The sequence below is a fragment of the Rhinichthys klamathensis genome, unplaced genomic scaffold (genome assembly GCF_029890125.1).
Source record: "Rhinichthys klamathensis goyatoka isolate OS25496 unplaced genomic scaffold, OSU_Roscu_1.1 h1tg000257l_1, whole genome shotgun sequence".
Taxonomy (NCBI): domain Eukaryota; kingdom Metazoa; phylum Chordata; class Actinopteri; order Cypriniformes; family Leuciscidae; genus Rhinichthys; species Rhinichthys klamathensis.
In genome coordinates, this window is record NW_026606779.1 from 115,051 (window position 1) to 135,000 (window position 19,950).

The window sequence follows — 19,950 nt, forward strand, 5'->3', positions numbered from 1 at the left end:
CTGGAAGAGAAGAGCAAAGAAGAGATTAGCACATCCCGAAGAAACGGGAAGAGAAGGAAAATCAGAGACGTGAACCACAGATGCTTCATGTTTCACGCAGACCAGGGTTTTTCAGACTTGGAACTGCAGAGCGTTTGTGAGTTGATGAAACACTGAAGCTGATAACTAATTCAATTATATAAATGTAAAAATAAATCAATTTTAAATATTACACTATTATATAAATGAATTCATAAAAAATGTATAATTAAACAAATAATAAAAAGAAACTAAATAAAGTTTCTTATAATTAAATTACAAAAACGTAAAATTAAACAAATAATAATGAAAAAAAAATTGCTAATGATTAATTAAATAATAAAAATGCAATATTTGAATATATAAATGTAAAAACAAAGAAAAATCTAAATAAAACACTAATAATAACATGTTAAAAAGTAAATTAAACAAATAATTTTACAATAAAAAACATACTAATCATTTATAAAATATACAAATAATTTTTAGATAAAATAAAATAATTTAAATATTTTTTAATGATTTTAAAATATTTTTATCATTTTTAAAGTTTTTTTATATTTTTTTATTATTATTATATTTTTTTAAATTATACTTTTTTTATTTTTTTTAAATATTTTTTAAATATTTTTTCAAGTATTTTTAATTTTAAAATAAATACAATCAAGATAAAACTTAAACGATAAAAATGCTAAATTAAAATAAATACATTTTTAATAAAAAGAAATAAAACAGTTACTAATGATTCATTAAATCATAAAAAATGCTAAATAAAAATAAATTAATTTTAAAATGAAAAGAAATCAAAATAAAACACTTAGTACTTAAATAATAAATAAATAAAATTAAACAAATAATGAATGCAATCAAAATAAAACATAATTAATGTTTAATTAGAATAATTAGATAATTAATTAGAAATAAAAAAAATAATAAAGGGAATCATTGATAATGATTTGGATAATAAATATTGCACTGTAATATTACACATAAATATTTAAAATAATAATATGACTTCAGATGAAGATGGATGATCAACAATGTAACAGAAGAAAGCATGAGCGTAAATCACTCAATCCTCCAGAAACCCAATACACTCCTCAACAGAGTCCGAATCCCAGATGCTGCTGTAACAGGGGAACTCATTCCTCACACACACACACACACACACACACACACACACACACACACACACACACACACTCATTCCCAAACCACACCAGCAGTGCCAACACAAAGAGTCTTCAACTTCAATCTGCTCACGGATCACTTACGCTTTACAGCACTGACTAAAAACTTAGGACTTTCTTTCATGCAATTGCAAAAGAATGACACAAACTCTGAATCAAAATGCATCAATGCTATATTTTTCTAAATGTCATAATCATTTGTTAACAAACAAGTATGCATTACGGCAATGAGCTCATCGCTTCTGCATTAAATTATTACATTGCTTAAATTAATACCTTTATCTAACTGTGATTTGTATTTGTACATTTCTGAAATGCATAACTCAGGCAGTTTCCTCTGATAACAGATCACTGTTGTAATATTGACTCATGCATTTTCTGTAAAGCTGCTTTGAAATGATGTGTATTGTGAAATAAATGTGAATTTAAAAAAATTTGAAAAAATCATATCAAAAAAGTCCGATAAGCTTCCATTGTGCAAAACATCAAACCAGTCCCGGCTCTTACATGACGGATAAACCAGTGCAACAGACAGTAACCAGTGCAAACACACACACACACACACACACACACACACAAGTGATGCAGTGAGAAGTGCTGAGTAAGTGCGCTGACCCGTTTATGGGATTTTAATTAGCTCATTAGCGGCGCTGTCGTTATTCTGCTGTTGGCAGGCAAACGTTTGTCTGCTGTTAAATAGAGTGTGAGACTGAAGTCAAACATGAGCGAACGATGCGGTTTGGCTTCGCATTCACACACTGATTCAACAGCATTATTAATAACAGCAGCTTTAATAACACAGAGCGGGACGAGCGACAGGTTAAAGCTGCAAAACCACAATCACAATACGGATTAATCTAATCTAATCTAATCTAATCTAATCTACAAAAATGCATGCGTTTTCTGCCAAAATAAAAGCTCTATGGTTTAATGTTTGAAAATGAAGATATTAAGGGAGTATTAGTAATTTTACTGTTGTACTGTATTGTAAAATAATAATACTTAGCATTATATTAATGTTTAAAAATTAAGAAATTATGACAGCCAAAAAAAATTGTATTAGTAATTTTACTGTTGTACTGTGAAGCTAATAATAATAATAAGTATTATTATTATTATTATTATTATTATATTAATGTTTAAAAATTAGGAAACTATGACAGCCATAAAAAGTAGTATTAGTAATTTTACTGTTTAAGTGTAAAATAATAATAATATTAATACAATAGTAATAATAATTATTATTATTCTCTAAAAATGAAGAAACTACAACAGCCAAACAATATTAGTCCTAGTAATTTTACTGTAATTTTACTGTACTGTAAAATGAAATAATAATAATTATTATTATATTATATTTTTTACTTAAAAACAGCTTTTTTATTTCACAGTGAAATATTATATTTAGTATTTTATTTAATAATAATAATAATTATAATAAAATAAAACAACAACAATAATACAAATAATAATTATTTTTATTATTATTATTAGTCAAAATTGATATTTAAATGACAAAGACTTTACCCAAATTGTGCAGTCCTTCAAAGCAAACCTGGAGCTTTTAATTTCAAATCGCAATTTTTATCAGAAAAAAAACATAATTCCCCCCCAAATCAAGCAGATTTTTACTGACTGACTCACTAATGAGTCTATTTAGATTGAACTGATTCATTGTAAAGACTCAATTCTACTGCAAACAGGCCAGTTCTGATCTACATAAGACTGGCTTCTAGTGATTCTCGAACATAACCAGATAAACGTACATTTACTGTAGAAACATCTTCAGTTTTTCCATGATTTGCACGGGAAGATAAAGAGGAAACAGCTCTCCTTACATTCAATTTGAGTTTGATTTCGATTACACGTGTTTCTATTCCTGTTCTGGGAAGCCCCGCCCACTTTAAAATCTGATTGGTTCAAATCATCAAGTTCATTCCTATTGGCTGATCTAAACGCTCACTCACAAGCTCACTAGTCAAGAAACTTAGTCACCAAATAAAGCATGTTTTTTAATCTCCCATTGGCAGAAAGATGAATATACTGCGAATATTCAACATAAAGTCAGTGAGTGAGAGTCAGACATGCAGAGGTTTGTTTGTTGACGCTGGTTGTGTTTGTTCTCGGTTGCTATGTGTCCTTTCTCTTGGACTTCTTCTGCACGACTAAACAGAAACAGAACACGCAGTCATTTACCTTCAGTGAAGTGTGTGTGTGTGTGTGTGTGTGTGTGTGTGTGTGTGTGTGTGTGTGTGTGTGTGTGTGTGTGTGTGTGTGTGTGTGTGTGTGTGTGTGTGTGTGTGAGAGAGAGTGTAGCTATGTGTCTGTGTGTGTGTGAGAGAGTGTAGCTATGCGTGTGTGTGTGTTTGTGTGTGTGTAGCTATGTGTGTGTGTGTGTGTGTGTGTGTGTGTAGCTATGTGTGTGTGTGTGTGTGTGTGTGTGTGTGTGTGTGTGTGTGTGTGTGTGTGTGTGTGTGTGTGTGTGTGTGTGAGAGAGAGTGTAGCTATGTGTCTGTGTGTGTGTGAGAGAGTGTAGCTATGCGTGTGTGTGTGTTTGTGTGTGTGTAGCTATGTGTGTGTGTGTGTGTGTGTGTGTGTGTAGCTATGTGTGTGTGTGTGGCTATGTGTCTGTCTGTGTGTGTGTGTGTGTGTGTCTATGTGTGTGTGTGTGTGTGTGTGTGTGTGTGTGTGTGTGTGTGTGTGTGTGTGTGTGTGTGAGAGAGTGTAGCTATGTGTCTGTGTGTGTGTGAGAGAGTGTAGCTATGCGTGTGTGTGTGTGTGTGTGTGTGTGTGTGTGTGTGTGTGTGTGAAGCTATGTGTGTGTGTGTGTGTGTGTGTAGCTATGTGTGTGTGTGTGGCTATGTGTCTGTCTGTCTGTGTGTGTGTGTGTGTGTGTGTGTGTGTGTGTGTGTGTGTGTGTGTGTGTGTGTGTGTGTGTGTGTGTGTGTGTGTGTGTGTGTGTGTGTGTGTGTGTGTGTGTGTGTGTGTGTGTGTGTGTGTGTGTGTGTGTGTAGCTATGTGTGTGTGTGTGGCTGTGTGTGTGTGTGTGTGTGTGTGTGTGTGTGTGTGAGCTCCTTTGTGAGCAGCAGAAAGAAACTGTCTGACTGGAGTTAACGCCCACAACATGATCGGCTTATTTCACAAAAACACTAAAAGAGATTGATGTTCCTTCAGACGTAACAGGACAAGATCCTACAGACAAACTGTGGAAAAATAAATATGACACAGGCGACAGTGTGTGTGTGTGTGTGTGTGTGTGTGTGTGTGTGTGTGCTGAAAGAATATGAACGACAGGGGAAAGAGTGTGGAAAATGTGGCTTAGGAGTTTATAAATGAGTTTTAGTTTGAGTTAATGGAGCGTGAGACAAAACTACAGAGAAAAGATTCCTCTGATGAACTCTATAGACCAGGTGTGCTTTATTCAACAGGTGTGTGTGTGTGTGTGTGTGTGTGTGTGTGTGTGTGTGTGTGTGTGTGTGTGTGTGTGTGTGTGTGTGTGTGTGTGTATAGAGATCACCAGATGAATTACTCTACAAACACAAACACATTCATGGGTTTTTCATATTATATAAAGACTAGTATTTACTAGTAAAATTAACTATATATATATATATACACACACACATACACACAAATGGTGGTGATGGCGCAGTGGATAAGACACATGCCTTTGGTGTGAGAGACCCGGGTTTGAATCCACTGCGAGACACCAATGTGTCCCTGAGCAAAACACTTAACCCCTAGTTGCTCCAGAGGCGTGCAACCTCTGAAATATATAGCAATTGTAAGTCGCTTTGGATAAAAGCATCAGCTAAATGAATAAATGCATACAAATGCATACAAACATACATACATGCATAAACAAGTCAAAATAAATAAAAATTATAATAAAACTATTAATAAAAACTATAATATATAAAATTACTTTTGTGTATGTGTGTGTGTGTGTGTGTGTGTGTGTGTGTGTGTGTGTGTGTGTGTGTGTGTGTGTGTGTGTGTGTGTGTGTGCGTGTATATATACATATATATAAAGAAAATATCCTTAATAATCCTTTTATTTAAGTTAATCAATTGATTGTGGGGTGTAAAGTGTGTATGTACAGGTATTGTAAATAAAACAAATTCCAAAAATATAACATATATATATTAAAACAAATATATATATATATATACACACTGTATACTGGCTTGTCAATAGTGATATCAACTATTAAGAATAAATAAAAATATTACAAACAAAACAAAAAAGTCATTCTAATAAAAATAAAGTGGCTTCTGTCAATATATACGATCTAGTAAAAAAATGAATGATATAGAACAATTAAAGCAATTACAGGCGTAACTCTTACTTCATAGAGTGTGTGTGTGTGTGTGTGTACAGTGTGTGATGGATATGATCATCATCATCTTCACATCTATGAAAAACGTCTCGGGTTACGTATGTAACCCTTGTTCCCTGAGAAAGGGAACGAGACACTGCGTCGGTGACGACACTAGGGGAACGCCCTTCAGCGTAGCACGTCTGAATTTATGAATGAAACCGAATCCAATCCTATTGGCGTTGCGTGATGACGTAGCGTGTGACGGCATAAGCGGATGTGTACAAAAGCACGCCGGCACACAGAAAATGTCAGCTTTTGCTATGAAGCAAGTGCTCCAAGCAGGGTGAGGTGTGGCGAACCGACGCAGTGTCTCGTTCCCTTTCTCAGGGAACAAGGGTTACATACGTAACCCGAGACGTTCCCTTTCGAGGGAACTCGAACTGCGTCGGTGACGACACTAGGGGAACGAGATACCCACTATGCCACAACGAACCCGCTCATCCTAGTGTGAAGCTGTCTTCAGGCACAACTTAGGACGAAAGCACTCGTGCACCGGGTGTAGAGGGAAGGTCCAGACTGTAAAACCTCATAAATGTGTGCGGAGTGGCCCAGCCAGCCGCCTCACATATGTCATGGATAGAAACCCCTGAAAGGAGGGCTCTAGAGGACGCCATGCCTCTGGTGGAGTGAGCCCTCACGGCCATAGGTGAAGGCAAATTGCGCACCTGATAGGCCAGGGAAATAGTCTGAACGATCCAGTTGCTGATGGTCTGCTTAGAGGCGGGAAGCCCCTTCTTGGGAGACCCAAAACACACCAGCAACTGGTCCGACTTCCGCCATGAGGAGGACTTCTGGATGTAATACTGAAGTGCTCTGACAGGGCAGAGCAGATGAAGTCTCTCCTCATCCGCCGTCACATGAGGCGGAGGATGAAATGCCTGCAGAACCAAAGGCCGTGCCACATTAGATGGCACCTTGGGCAAATAGCCAGGCCTGGGGTGAAGGATGGCCTTAATGTTGCCGGGAGCAAACTCCAAGCACTCATTGGAAATAGAGAGCGCCTGGAGATCTCCTACCCTCCTCAGAGAAGTAATAGCCAACAAAAAGACCACCTTGAAGGTCAGGTTCTTGGCCTCAGCCGACTCCAATGGTTCGAAGGGGGCCTCGGCCAGCCCTTCGAGCACCACTGCCAGGTCCCAAGAGGGAACCCTGGTGCGAGTCGCAGGTCTCATCCTCCAGGCTCCACGGAGGAAACGTACGACCAGGTGATGCCTCCCCAGAGGACCATCACTCAGAGGAGCGTGGAAAGCCGCAATGGCAGCCACATAAACCTTGAGTGTGGACGGGGTAAGCCCGGCAGAAAAGCGGTCTTGGAGAAACTCCAGTACTGAAGCCACTGGGCAGTTAACTGGGTCCAAATCACGCTCTCTGCACCAAATGGAAAATACATTCCACTTAAGGCCGTATAATTTCCTCGTGGAGGGAGCTCTGGAAGTTAGTATAGTCTCAACTACTTCTGCTGACAGGCCGGCTTCTAGGTACTGTGCCCCCTCAGGGGCCAGACCCACAGTTTCCACAGCTCGGGCCGAGGGTGGAGAACTGAGCCCCCCGCCTGAGACAACAGGTCCCTCCTCAGAGGGATCTGCCATGGCGGGCCTGCCAGAAGCAAGATGATGTCCGAGAACCATACTCGGGCCGGCCAAAACGGGGCTACTAATAGTAGGCTGACTCCGTCCTGACGGACCCTTTCCAGAACTGCTGGGAGCAGAGCGATTGGGGGAAAGGCGTACAGACGCAGCCTCGGCCACGTCTGCACAATGGCATCCAACCCCAGCGGGGCTGGATGTGTGAGGGAGAACCACAGTGGACAGTGTGTCGTCTCTCGAGACGCAAATAGGTCCACTTCCACTGGGCCAAACCTCTCGCATACTAACTCCACCACCTCGGGGTGGAGTCTCCATTCCCCGGGCCTCAGCCCCTGCCTCGACAGCATGTCTGCTCCCTGGTTCTGGTCCCCCGGGACATACATCGCCCTGAGAGACGACAGTCTCCGCTGGGACCACAGGAGGATCTGATGCGCCAGTCTGCACAGAGGGCGCGACCTCAGACCCCCCTGATGATTTAAGTAAGATACCACCGACATGTTGTCGGATCTTACTAGGACATGGCGACCATGGAGGTCTGGCAGAAAGCTCCTCAGAGCCCGGAACACCGCCAACATTTCTAGGCAATTTATGTGCCAAGAGGAATGTTGGTCCTGCCAGAGACCTCTCGTAAAACGGCCGTCCATGACCGCGCCCCAGCCTGTGAGGGAGGCGTCTGTCGAAATAGATATCCGGTGACACGACGCTCCCAGCCTGGGACCCTGGGACAAGAACCAAGGCTTCTTCCAAATTGATAGGGAACGAAGGCATCTGCGCGTAACCCTTATCAAGCGGAATGGATTTCCCCTCGGGGAAAACCCCTTGGCTCTTAACCACCACTGCAGGGCTCTCATGTGCAGCAGGCCAGAAGGTATCACGCTGGACGCTGCTGCCATTAGACCCAACACTCTCTGAAAGTGTTTGACAGTGACGGCCTGGCCTAGCTTTATCCTGGACACTGAGGTCAGGATAGACTCGATCCGAGCAGGAGACAATTGTGCCTGCATCGTGACTGAGTCCCACACCACTCCCAGGAACGTGGTTCTCTGGGCTGGTGTCAACACGCTCTTCTTCGTGTTGAGTCTCAACCCCAGGCTCTGGATGTGGGCGAGGACGACATCTCGATGCCGAATCGCCAGCTCTCTCGACTGTGCCAGTATTAACCAGTCGTCGATGTAATTGAGCACCCTGATGCCCTCGAGCCTCAGGGGTGCTAGAGCTGCATCCATACACTTGGTAAAGGTGCGAGGGGAGAGTGCTAGGCCGAACGGAAGAACCCGATATTGGTAAGCTTCGCCCCCGAAAGCAAACCTCAGGAACTTTCTGTGAGATGGAAGGATGGAGATGTGGAAGTAGGCGTCTTTTAGATCTATCGTGACAAACCAATCCTCGGATTGGATTTGATTCACGATAATGGGAATAGTGAGCATTTTGAACCTGAATCTCCTCAGAGACCGATTCAGATGCCTCAGATCTAAAATTGGACGCAACCCTCCATCCTTCTTTGGAACTATGAAGTACCGGCTGTAGAACCCGGACTCTCTGACTAGTGGGGGAACACGCTCTATGGCCCCTTTTTCTAGCAGCGAGTTGACTTCCTGTCCCAACACCAGACCCTGCTCTGGGCGCACTAACGTCCAGACCACCCCGTTGAATTTCGGTGGGCGGACCTGGAACTGTAGTCTGTACCCAATTTCCACAGTGCGCAGGACCCATGGAGAAATATTCGTGAGGTTTTGCCATGCCTCTGCGAAATTCACCAAGGGAACCAGCCCCTCGGGGCTGGTGTCCAGTGTTTTGTGTAAGCCCTTGGCGGCACCCTGAAGCGGAAGACCGGCAGGGGAAAACCGACAACGACCCACAGTGTGCGAGCGCGAACGCTGTCTGACTGCAAGCCTTTGGGGCAGAAAAGACAGCGTGTGCTCGCTGGAAGCTGGCGCGTCCCGATGCGTCAGAGACGGCGGGATACTGACGCCAGCTTCCTGAGGGCCCGACGAGAGAGGGGACCTCGGTTGCTCTCTCTCGGGGGGGGGCGGCCCTTGGAGGTCCCACAGGAGTTAGGACCTCTTTCCCTTCGCCTTCCTGGACTGGATGACGGTCCTCAGATCCGTCCTTCCAGCAGGCTGTGGGTGAGAGCGCTGCCTAGGGTCCCAAGCTGCTTGAGGGGGACCTCTAGAAGCGACACTCCCTCTTTGGCCCTGGCGATAGGAGCTGGATGACGGCTGTGGCTGTTTTGACCCTCTAGCAGCCGACTTCCTAGACCTCGACCGGCGAGGGAGATATTGCCTAAACGCTTCACTCTGCTTTTTAGTGTCCTGAAATCTGTCGACGACAGCATTAACCGCCTCGCCGAACAGACCGGAGGTACAAATGGGTGCATCAAGAAGAAAAGCCCTGTCCTTCTCCTTGATGCCAGAGAGATTAAGCCACAGATGCCTCTCCGTGGTTACCAGAGCTGACATGGAGCGGCCGATGGCGCGGGCCGTCTCCTTGGTAACCCGGAGAGACAAGTCTGTGGCTTTACGAAGCTCGGCAACATCCTCCCTAGTAGGACCCTCGCCCTGGTCCATGTCTTTTAAGAGGTCGGCCTGGTACGCCTGCAGAATGGCCATCGTGTGCAGGCTCGCACCAGCCCGACCTGCCGCCATATAGGCTCTGCCCACCAACGCAGATGTAGTGCGACATGGCTTGGAGGGCAACGCCGGCGTCTTAAGGGACGATGCAAGATCGGGTGAGAGGTAACTGGCTAAAGCTTCCTCAACCCGAGGCATCGTTCCATAACCATTCTCTCTAACCCCCATAATGTCACTATAGTTCAACATCGGGGGGTTAGACAGGCGCGCTGAAAAGGGCCTGTTCCAGGATTTACACAACTCGTTGTGTAAATCCGGGAAGAATGGTAGAGACCGTCGTGGAGGATGTGCACGGTGCTGCAGGAAGCGCTCGTCGAGTTTACTTCTGACTCGCTCTTCCTGCCTCTCCTGTGGCCAACTAATATGTAGTTTAGTCACAGCCCGTGTCACCACCTCCAAAAGCTCATTATAGCTGGGCGCAGTTTGTGTGTGTGTGTGTGCTTCATGCAGATCCCCCTCCACAATGCTGAGCACATCTAATTCCTCGGAATCAGACAGCTGCAGCACTGGGTCTACATCCCGAACGGGAGAAGCCGCGGAGCGGGCTCCCGAACGGGGGATAGGGGAATCTGAGCTTTCAGATGAGGATTGGGAAAGTGCCTCGGCAGTCCCGACCCCCTCTGAAAGCTCCCTTTGCGAACCCCACGATCTAAGTCGCCGCATCGCCTCGGCAGATGCGGGACCTGAACCGCGGGGAGCGCGCATCTGGCCATCCTCAGAAAATAAAGCCAGACGGGAACGCAGCACTCTCATAGAAAGAGAATCACAGTGGCCGCAAGCAGCCCCCTCGAGAGCTGCTTGGGCGTGCTGCATTCCTAAGCAAGCCACACACATCTCGTGTGTGTCCCCAGCCGTGATAAAGCGAGGGCACGGGAACACACAATTTTTAAACTGCTCACTCATTCTCAAAATAGATCAGAACTGAGACAAACAACACCAAATAGGACAAACTGATTTCAACACAACACAGAGCGCTTGCTGAATAGCAAAAAGCTGACATTTTCTGTGTGCCGGCGTGCTTTTGTACACATCCGCTTATGCCGTCACACGCTACGTCATCACGCAACGCCAATAGGATTGGATTCGGTTTCATTCATAAATTCAGACGTGCTACGCTGAAGGGCGTTCCCCTAGTGTCGTCACCGACGCAGTTCGAGTTCCCTCGAAAGGGAACTATGATGTTTTCTCTGAATATGAATGATTGACGGAGACGCTGTGGAGTGTGTGTACCCGCTGATGTGTGTGTGTGTGTGTGTTTAGGCGGTCAAGACACACTTTATCTGCATGAATCAAACCCAACAGACAGTGAAAGGCTTCAGGATGAGGAACACACACACACACACACACACATCAGCGGGTAAAGCGGGTCACGAGGGGTTAATCAGGAGATCAGCGGCTCATTACTGAGAGAGAGAGAGAGTCTTCAGGAGAAACACAAGATACTGTGTGTGTGTGTGTGTGTGTGTGTGTGTGTGTGTGTGTGTGTGTGTGTGTGTGTGTGTGTGTGTGTGTGTGTGTGTGTGTGTGTGTGTGAGTGTGAGTGTGAGTGTGTGTGAGTGTGAGTGTGAGTGTGTGTGTGTGTGTGTGTGTGTGTGTGAGTGTGAGTGTGTGTGTGTGTGAGTGTGAGTGTGTGTGTGTGTGTGTGAGTGTGTGTGTGTGTGTGTGTGTGAGAGAGAGAGAGAGAGAGAGAGAGAGAGAGAGAGAGAGTGTGTGTGTGTGTGTGTGTGTGTGTGTGTGTGTGTGTGTGTGTGTGAGTGTGTGTGTGTGAGAGAGAGAGAGAGAGAGAGAGAGAGAGAGAGAGAGAGAGAGAGAGAGAGAGAGAGTGTGTGTGTGTGTGTGTGTGTGTGTGAGAGAGAGAGAGAGAGAGAGAGAGAGAGAGAGAGAGAGAGAGAGAGAGAGAGAGAGAGAGAGAGAGAGAGAGAGAGAGAGAGAGAGAGTGTGTGTGTGTGTGTGTGTGTGTGTGTGTGTGTGTGTGTGTGTGTCTATCTGACCCCATTTATACAGTATGTATTTGTATAATTTAATGTCAGCTTGAGAGGTAAACACGGCAGAAATAACCGTTTGCCGAAAATTCTTGTTTTACACTTCATTTACTCAACATTTAAAATATATCCCTAGTATTATCATTGTAACGGTGCCAAACCAGAACTTCTCTCTGAGGAATATTTTAAAAATTATTCAATAAACCAGTTTCCTAAAACAAAAAACCGCAAAAACATGAAATGATTCTATATTCAGCAAATCAGTGTCGAAATCTGTGGATCTGTTCATCCTGGAGACTAGCCTTAGCATTCACACAGCGCTAGCTAACACACGACTAACCTATCACAGACATACGCTGGGAAATATCATTTCAATTATTGATCTAAACGCAGTGAGAAGCCGACAAACTAAAGACCCGATACGCTTTCCAGCAAACATTAATAATACATGCGATCCACAATCATATGCTTTATTTATGAGCCGAGGAAACAGAGCTTTGTCTGCGCTGGACTGTAATAGTGCTGCGCTTTAATACTGCATGAGGCTGGAGTGTGTGTGTGTGTGTGTGTGTGTGCTATCTGCCCATAAACACTATTACCCTGCCAGTCAGATGTTTGTAATAATTAAGATTTCTTCAATGCTTCACCGGTCTCGTGTCTCTCACGGAGGAGTGTCGGCAGTGAAGAGAGAGAGAGGACCAGGCCTGAACTTGTGTTGTGTTGTGTTGTGTTGTGTTGTGTTTTGTGTCGTCCGCAAGGGGCTGCTGCCTTATACTTTCATTTTTGTATTTTTTTATTTTTTTATTAATATCTTTAAATGCTCGCCGGTTCCCGCCTCCTCCTTCCCATAACATTTGAACCTCGTTACAGAAGTAAAGTGTAATTTATTCCTGTGATCAAAGCTGAATTTTCAGCATCATTACTCCAGTCTTCAGTGTCACATGATCCTTCAGAAATCACTCTAATATGAGGATCTGATGCTCAAGACACATTTATGATTATTATCAGATCAGACTTCAGATTTCCGTGGAAACTACCGTTCAAAAGTTTAGGGTAAAAAAAATCATCAGGGACGCATTAAATTGATCAAAAGTGACTTTCTATTCATTAAAGAATCCTGTAAAAATAAAATGTATTACAGTTTCCACAGAAATATGAGCTGTTTTCAACACTGATAATAATCATAAATGTTTCTTGAGCATCAGATCCTCATATTAGAGTGATTTCTGGAGGATCATGTGACACTGAAGACTGGAGTAATGATGCTGAAAATTCAGCTTTGATCACAGGAATAAATTACACTTTACTGTATATTCACATAGAAAACAGCTGATTTACATTATAATAATATTTCACAATTTTACTATGCAGAAGAGACAAAAGCATTAAAAACTCTCACACTTCTGACCGGTACAACACTTTGTTTGTCCTAAAACTACTTAAACAGCTTTTTTTTTCTCATAGACTTAGAATTGTAAGTGAATACATTTATTATTTGCACTTAAATCATTTGTCACCATTTAAAATGAAGCAGTGGATGTGGAAAGCTGACTAAAAGGGGTTAAAAACAACAACTACGCATCTAAAAACAAACCAGACTTGAGCCTAAAAGCTCCACATTGATGTTTCGTGTCAGCGAGCGCTAATGAACGAGTGCAGACGGACCCGTAACTCAAGCCGGGTTCATCTCTCTTCTCTAAACTCAGTTTACAAATCATGCCGGGACGGGGAGATGTTAGATGACGTCTCGATCAGGACGGAGTTTCCCGAAAGCATCGTTATAATCCTGATCTTGAGCAGAATAATCAAGCTGACATTCACTACAATCTATATCTTATATTTAGAATACATACAAATGTCATTTACGTCTTTTAGTTTGTCGAGAGATGTAAAGCGTCGTGTTTGAAGAATGCGCGTGTGTGAACGAGCTCGAGTGTGTGTGTGTGAACGAATCTATGAGTGAATCTGGAAATAAAGCAAATTAACTGAGAGAAATTTGAAATATTCCTCAGATGCAATAAAAGTATTATTACTCCATCTGCGTGACATCATTAACCAACGTGGTTGAACGAACAATTCGGGACTATATGGTTTCGGGAAACAGTCGTGACGAGCTAGTGGATTTACAGTTGATTTAGTGAACCAGCGAGTTACGGCGTTGTACGGAAACACTCCCCTGATTGGTTCCTGTCTCTATGAAGCCCCTCCTTCTGAAAGCACACTGTGCTCTGATTGGTCGGCTGGAGCAGTGTGTTGTGATTGATCGAGCGCTTCGAGTGTGTTTGGGAAATGTCCCGCCCCTTTCCATAACCGCCAGTTTAACACACTAATTTTTGATTATGTGAGCGCGTCTATAACGACTATATTTATTATTTTTATAACAAAAAATATTTTTATTGGGCAACATTAAAAAATAAACACATATATCGGCGATACCGATATGCAGGCCGATATATATATATATTATTTATATATACTGGATCCCTAATTGACAATAAAGGCCCATTCACGTTCACATCAATATTGATAACAGTAAGGTTTTAATAATAAACTATTAGATATCAGAGTCCACATCACAGCTTACAGTAATGACAGAAATAATATCAACAGAATCAGAATTTTTTTTTTTTTTTCAGCTGATGAATGATAAAAAAAACATTAACAGCCAATCAGAATCCACCCGGCTTCGAAGCGCTCAAGCATTTAAAGCAGCAAAAATATTGCTTGCAAATCTCACAAAAAGATTGCAAACACACTCCAGTAACTTCAAAACACATGTTTTCCACCGTATGCATCAACGGCCCTAAAACCAGGAACATGACGTAAAGTCTGATTTTATTTATAATTTGTAAGAAATTCATACAAGTGATTCATGTACAGGAGAAACTAAAAAAATTTGAATATCGTGAAAATATTAGTGTATTTCGTATTTCAAATTAAAAGGTGACTAATATATTTAGCATGTATAACTATATCCATATGCATGATTATACTTTTCAGAGGGCCGACATTTCTGTATTTAAAATCCTTTTTTTTTTTTTATTGATTTCATGTAATATTCAAATGTTCTGAGATTTTCAATTTGTGGTTTTCATAAGCTGTTCGCCATAATCATCCAAATCATAACTTTTGCACGATATTCAAATTTTTTGAGATTTTCAATTTGTGGTTTTCATAAGCTGTACGCCATAATCATCCAAATCATAACTTTTGCACGATATTCTAATTTTTTCGAGATTTTTAATTTGGGGTTTTCATAAGATGTAAGCCATAATTATAACTTTTGCACGATATTCTAATTTTTCGAGATTTTTAATTTGGGGTTTTCATAAGCTGTACGCCATAATCATAACTTTTGCACGATATTCAAATTTTTCAAGATTTTGAAATGGGGTTTTCATAAACTGTACATCATCAAAAATCATCAAAATTATAACTTTTGAACGATATTCAAATTTTTCGAGATTTTGAATTTGGGGTTTCATAAGCTGTACGCCATAATCATGAAAATTATAACGATAATTTCGTTATAATTTTGCACGATAGTCAAATTTTCGAGATTTTGAAATGGGGTTTTCATAAGCTGTACGCCATAATCATCAAAATTATCTTTTTTACACGATATTCTAATTTTTCGAGATTTTGAAATGGGGTTTTCATAAACTGTACGCCATAATCATAAAAATTATAACTTTTGCAAGATATTCTTATTTTTCGAGATTTTGAAATGGGGTTTTCATAAACTGTACATCATTAAAAATCATCAAAATTATAACTTTTGAACGATATTCAAATTTTTCGAGATTTTGAAATGGGGTTTTCATAAGCTGTACGCCATAATCATCAAAATTATATTTTTTACACGATTTTTCAATTTTTCGAGATTTTGAAATGGGGTTTTCATAAGCTGTACGCCATAATCATCAAAATTATATTTTTTACACGATATTCTAATTTTTCGAGATTTTGAAATGGGGTTTTCATAAACTGTACACCATAATCATCAAAATTATAACTTTTGCACGATATTCTAATTTTTCGAGATTTTGAAATGGGGTTTTCATAAACTGCACGCCATAATCATAACTTTTGCACGATATTGTAATGTTCGGAGTTTCACCTGTAGGTGTTTGAGAAGTGTCGTGGGTGTGTTCCTCAGATTAGCAGGACTAATGAAGGCTTTAGTAACGACTCTGACGGACTCCAGAACTCGTAGGACACATGCCTCTGTCCACAGACCTGACGGCTGAGAAACACTGGGTTATTGAGCACATCTGATACGAGAACAGGCCGCCTCCGTCCAGCGCTGTCAAACAAGCCTTCGCTGTTTATGCTTCATCACTCCCCGAGGATTTCTCAAGCCGCTCTGATTGTGTTAATCCCTCGGGATCGGGAGAAAATGAAAAGGCGAGCTGCTATCGGGACGGATGGGAAGAAGCACGGCTTCATGCCAAACCGAGAGGAATGGAAACATGGAAACTTGACAGTTTTAGCATTCTGAAACATTCAGAGGGAAACGAAGAAGAAGCACAGAAAAAAATATCTAATTTCTAGCAAAATATGGTTCAACTTTATAGTTTGACTGATTTAAAATGTCCCAACAAATGTATACCTTTTAAAAGTTGGTAATGTTTTTGAAAGAAAGAGTCTCTTTTGCTCACCGAGGCTGTGTTTATTTGATTAAAAATATTATTGTAATGTAAATCAGCTGTTTTCTATGTGAATATATAGTAAAGTGTAATTTATTCCTGTGATCAAAGCTGAATTTTCAGCATCATTACTCCAGTCTTCAGTGTCACATGATCCTTCAGAAATCACTCTAATATGAGGATCTGATGCTCAAGAAACATTTATGATTATTATCAGTGTTGAAAACCGTTCTTATCTTTTTTAGGATTCTTTGATGAATAGAAGGTTTAGCATTTTTTTTAATAGAATCTTTTGTAACATTATACATGTCTTTACTGTCACTTTTGATAAATGTAATGCTTCCTTGATGAAGTATTTTAAAAACGGAATACTGTCCGTCCCCAAACGTGAACATCACTGCTAATAATATAACAAAAAAATGGTAATAATACAAAATGTTGTGTCACTACTGTCACCAAATGCAATGGAATTGCAAACTGGTTTTCTGAAAACTCCCCTTTCTGTCATTGGTCAAAGTAACAAGTAGCCCCGCCCCCAAACTCATCCCATTGGTTGAATCAGTGTTGCTGTGTCAAGCTGGGCAGAAACAATGCTTTAATTCCCCCCAAATCACCTATTATAAACACACAATGGATGAAAGTACTTTAACATCCATCAATGCGATCGCCTTCAAAGATGAATCTGAGGATCTGAGTTCCACAACATTCTGTAGGAAACACTAGCAAAAATTGTTTAATTTAACATTGTTTTCCCATTTTCAGAATCCTAATATGTTTAATTCCCAGTTTTGAGCGGCATTTAATTGACTGAAAAGATAGACTTCCTCTTTTAAAGCAGCTCAATGCCGGTGAAAGCGTGTGAACGTCTGGAAACGTGTGTGTCTGGCCACAAACTCTCAGTGTTTGACGCCGGTGTCGTGCCACCCACCATGAAGAGGAATGAGTCGAGCAGACACAAGACCATCAAACTTAACAGCCTTGTCCCATCAGGCATCTCCTGCTGAGACACACACACACACACACACACACACACACACACACACACACGCACGCACACGCGCATTCACACACACACACGCCACCACGGGACACTCATATCAGGAAGCTCATAAAGACACTCGTTCACCGGTTTACTGGAATATTTGCAGTGTGAGGAAACACAGACTCAGACACTGACAACATTACAGAGATAAACTAATATTAAGCAACATTATCTTGTCATTCCAGAGCAATTACATAAATACTGAGATATACTGAAATTCTGCTCACCAAAGCTGTTTATTTGGTCAAAAATACAGTAAAAAACTGTGAAATATTATTGTAATGTAAATCAGCTGTTTTCTATGTGAATATACAGTAAAGTGTAATTTATTCCTGTGATCAAAGCTGAATTTATTTGATCAAAAATACTGTAAAATTGTGAAATATTATTATAATGTAAATCAGCTGTTCTCTATGTGAATATATAGTACAGTGTAATTTATTCCTGTGATCAAAGCTGAATTTATTTGATCAAAAATACTGTAAAATTGTGAAATATTATTATAATGTTAATCATCTGTTTTCTATGTGAATATATAGTAAAGTGTAATTTATTCCTGTGATCAAAGCTGAATTTTCAGCATCATTACTCCAGTCTTCAGTGTCACATGATCCTTCAGAAATCACTCTAATATGAGGATCTGATGCTCAAGACACATTTATGATGTTGTAATATGTGTGGAAACAGCATTACATCACCACTGAAAAGTTTATGGTGAGTAAGAATTTTTTTAAATACTTAATTTTATGAATCAAAAGTGACAGTAAAGACATTTATAATGTCACAAAAGATAAATAAATGCTGTTCTTTTGAACTTTCTGTTCATCATATTATCCTGAAAAATAAAATACATCACAATTTCCATTGAAATCTGAAGCAGCACGACGATAATAATCATAAATGTGTCTTGATCATCAGATCCTCATATTAGAGTGATTTCTGAAGGATCATGTGACACTGAAGACTGGAGTAATGATGCTGAAAATTCAGCTTTGATCACAGGAATAAATTACACTTTACTATATATTCACATAGAAAACAGATGATTAACATTATAATAATATTTCACAATTTTACAGTATTTTTGATCAAATAAATTCAGCTTTGATCACAGGAATAAATTACACTGTACTATATATTCACATAGAGAACAGCTGATTTACATTATAATAATATTTCACAATTTTACAGTATTTTTGATCAAATAAATTCAGCTTTGATCACAGGAATAAATTACACTTTACTGTATATTCACATAGAGAACAGATGATTTACATTATAATAATATTTCACAGTTTTACAGTATTTTTGATCAAATAAATGCAGCGTTGGTGAGCAGAAGAGACTCTTTCAGAAACCTTAATCGTTTGAGTGGTTGTGTATGATTTACTACATCATGAAGTGAATGATGATCAACACGCCGCTGTAATGTAGAGTTGCTCGTTATACTCTACAGAACACGAGTGTGAAGTGTGATGTCCTTCATGGTCACGTTGAGCGAGGTGTGAACTCGTTATCTAACCCGTTGTTGACTCGTCTGGGTTGCGTGTCCAACAGAAGGAGTGTGTGAAGTGTTTCCTGACACACACAGTAAAGCCAACAGAAGAGCATCGCTTCACTGAAGGACTGAAGACGTGTTTAATGTCACTGGAACAACAATTGCAACAGATTAGACTGCTTACGGATTCTTAAAGGGGCGGGTGGTTATGATTTCACTTCTCTAGCTGTAGTGAGTGTGTAATGTTGCTGTTTGAGCGTAAACAACATCTGCAAAGTTACGACGCTCAAAGCTCAGAGCAAAGGGAGAGATTTGCTTTTAAAGAAATCGCTTTTTAAGGACTACAACACACGGCTGGTAGAACTACACGAGCTTCCTCACGGGTTAGTGACATCACAAACCCTAGAATTTCCATAAACCCCGCCCCCAGGAATGTGATTTATAGATTATCATGACAGAATATGCTAATCAATGACATAAATTCATCAACTAACCGTTCAGAAATGTTGTATTCTACATGTCGTCACTTCTTCTGGAGTCTCTCCATGTTTGTCAGACTCCGGTTTGAACATAAAAGGCTAAAAGTTTTAGACATTTTCACTCACACACACACACACACACACTCACACACTAACACACACACACACACTAACACACACTCACACACACACACACACACACACACACGCAAGCTCTTGTAGCTCCGCCCCCTGTGCCGGGAGCAGCGGCTCATTTGCATTTAAAGAGACACACACAAAAACGGCGTGTTTTTGCTCGCCCTCAAAAAGCTGCAATTTTAACATGATATAGAAAATATCTGTGGGGTTTTTGAGCTAAAACTTCACACACACACTCTGGGGACATCAGAGACTTATTTTACATCTTGGGAAAAGGGGCATTATACCACCGTTTTAAGGATACCATAACCAGATCCTTTTTAGCGTCATCAATAATTGGTCCTAAATAACAAACA

At 40.8% G+C, this 19,950-nt stretch overlaps 1 protein-coding gene across 1 annotated transcript in view; it reads right to left on the reverse strand.

The window, feature by feature from the left end:
- LOC130101510 (anosmin-1) overlaps positions 1 to 19,950 on the reverse strand; it is an 83,861-nt gene that overhangs the window by 47,949 nt on the left and 15,962 nt on the right. The window lies entirely within an intron of this gene.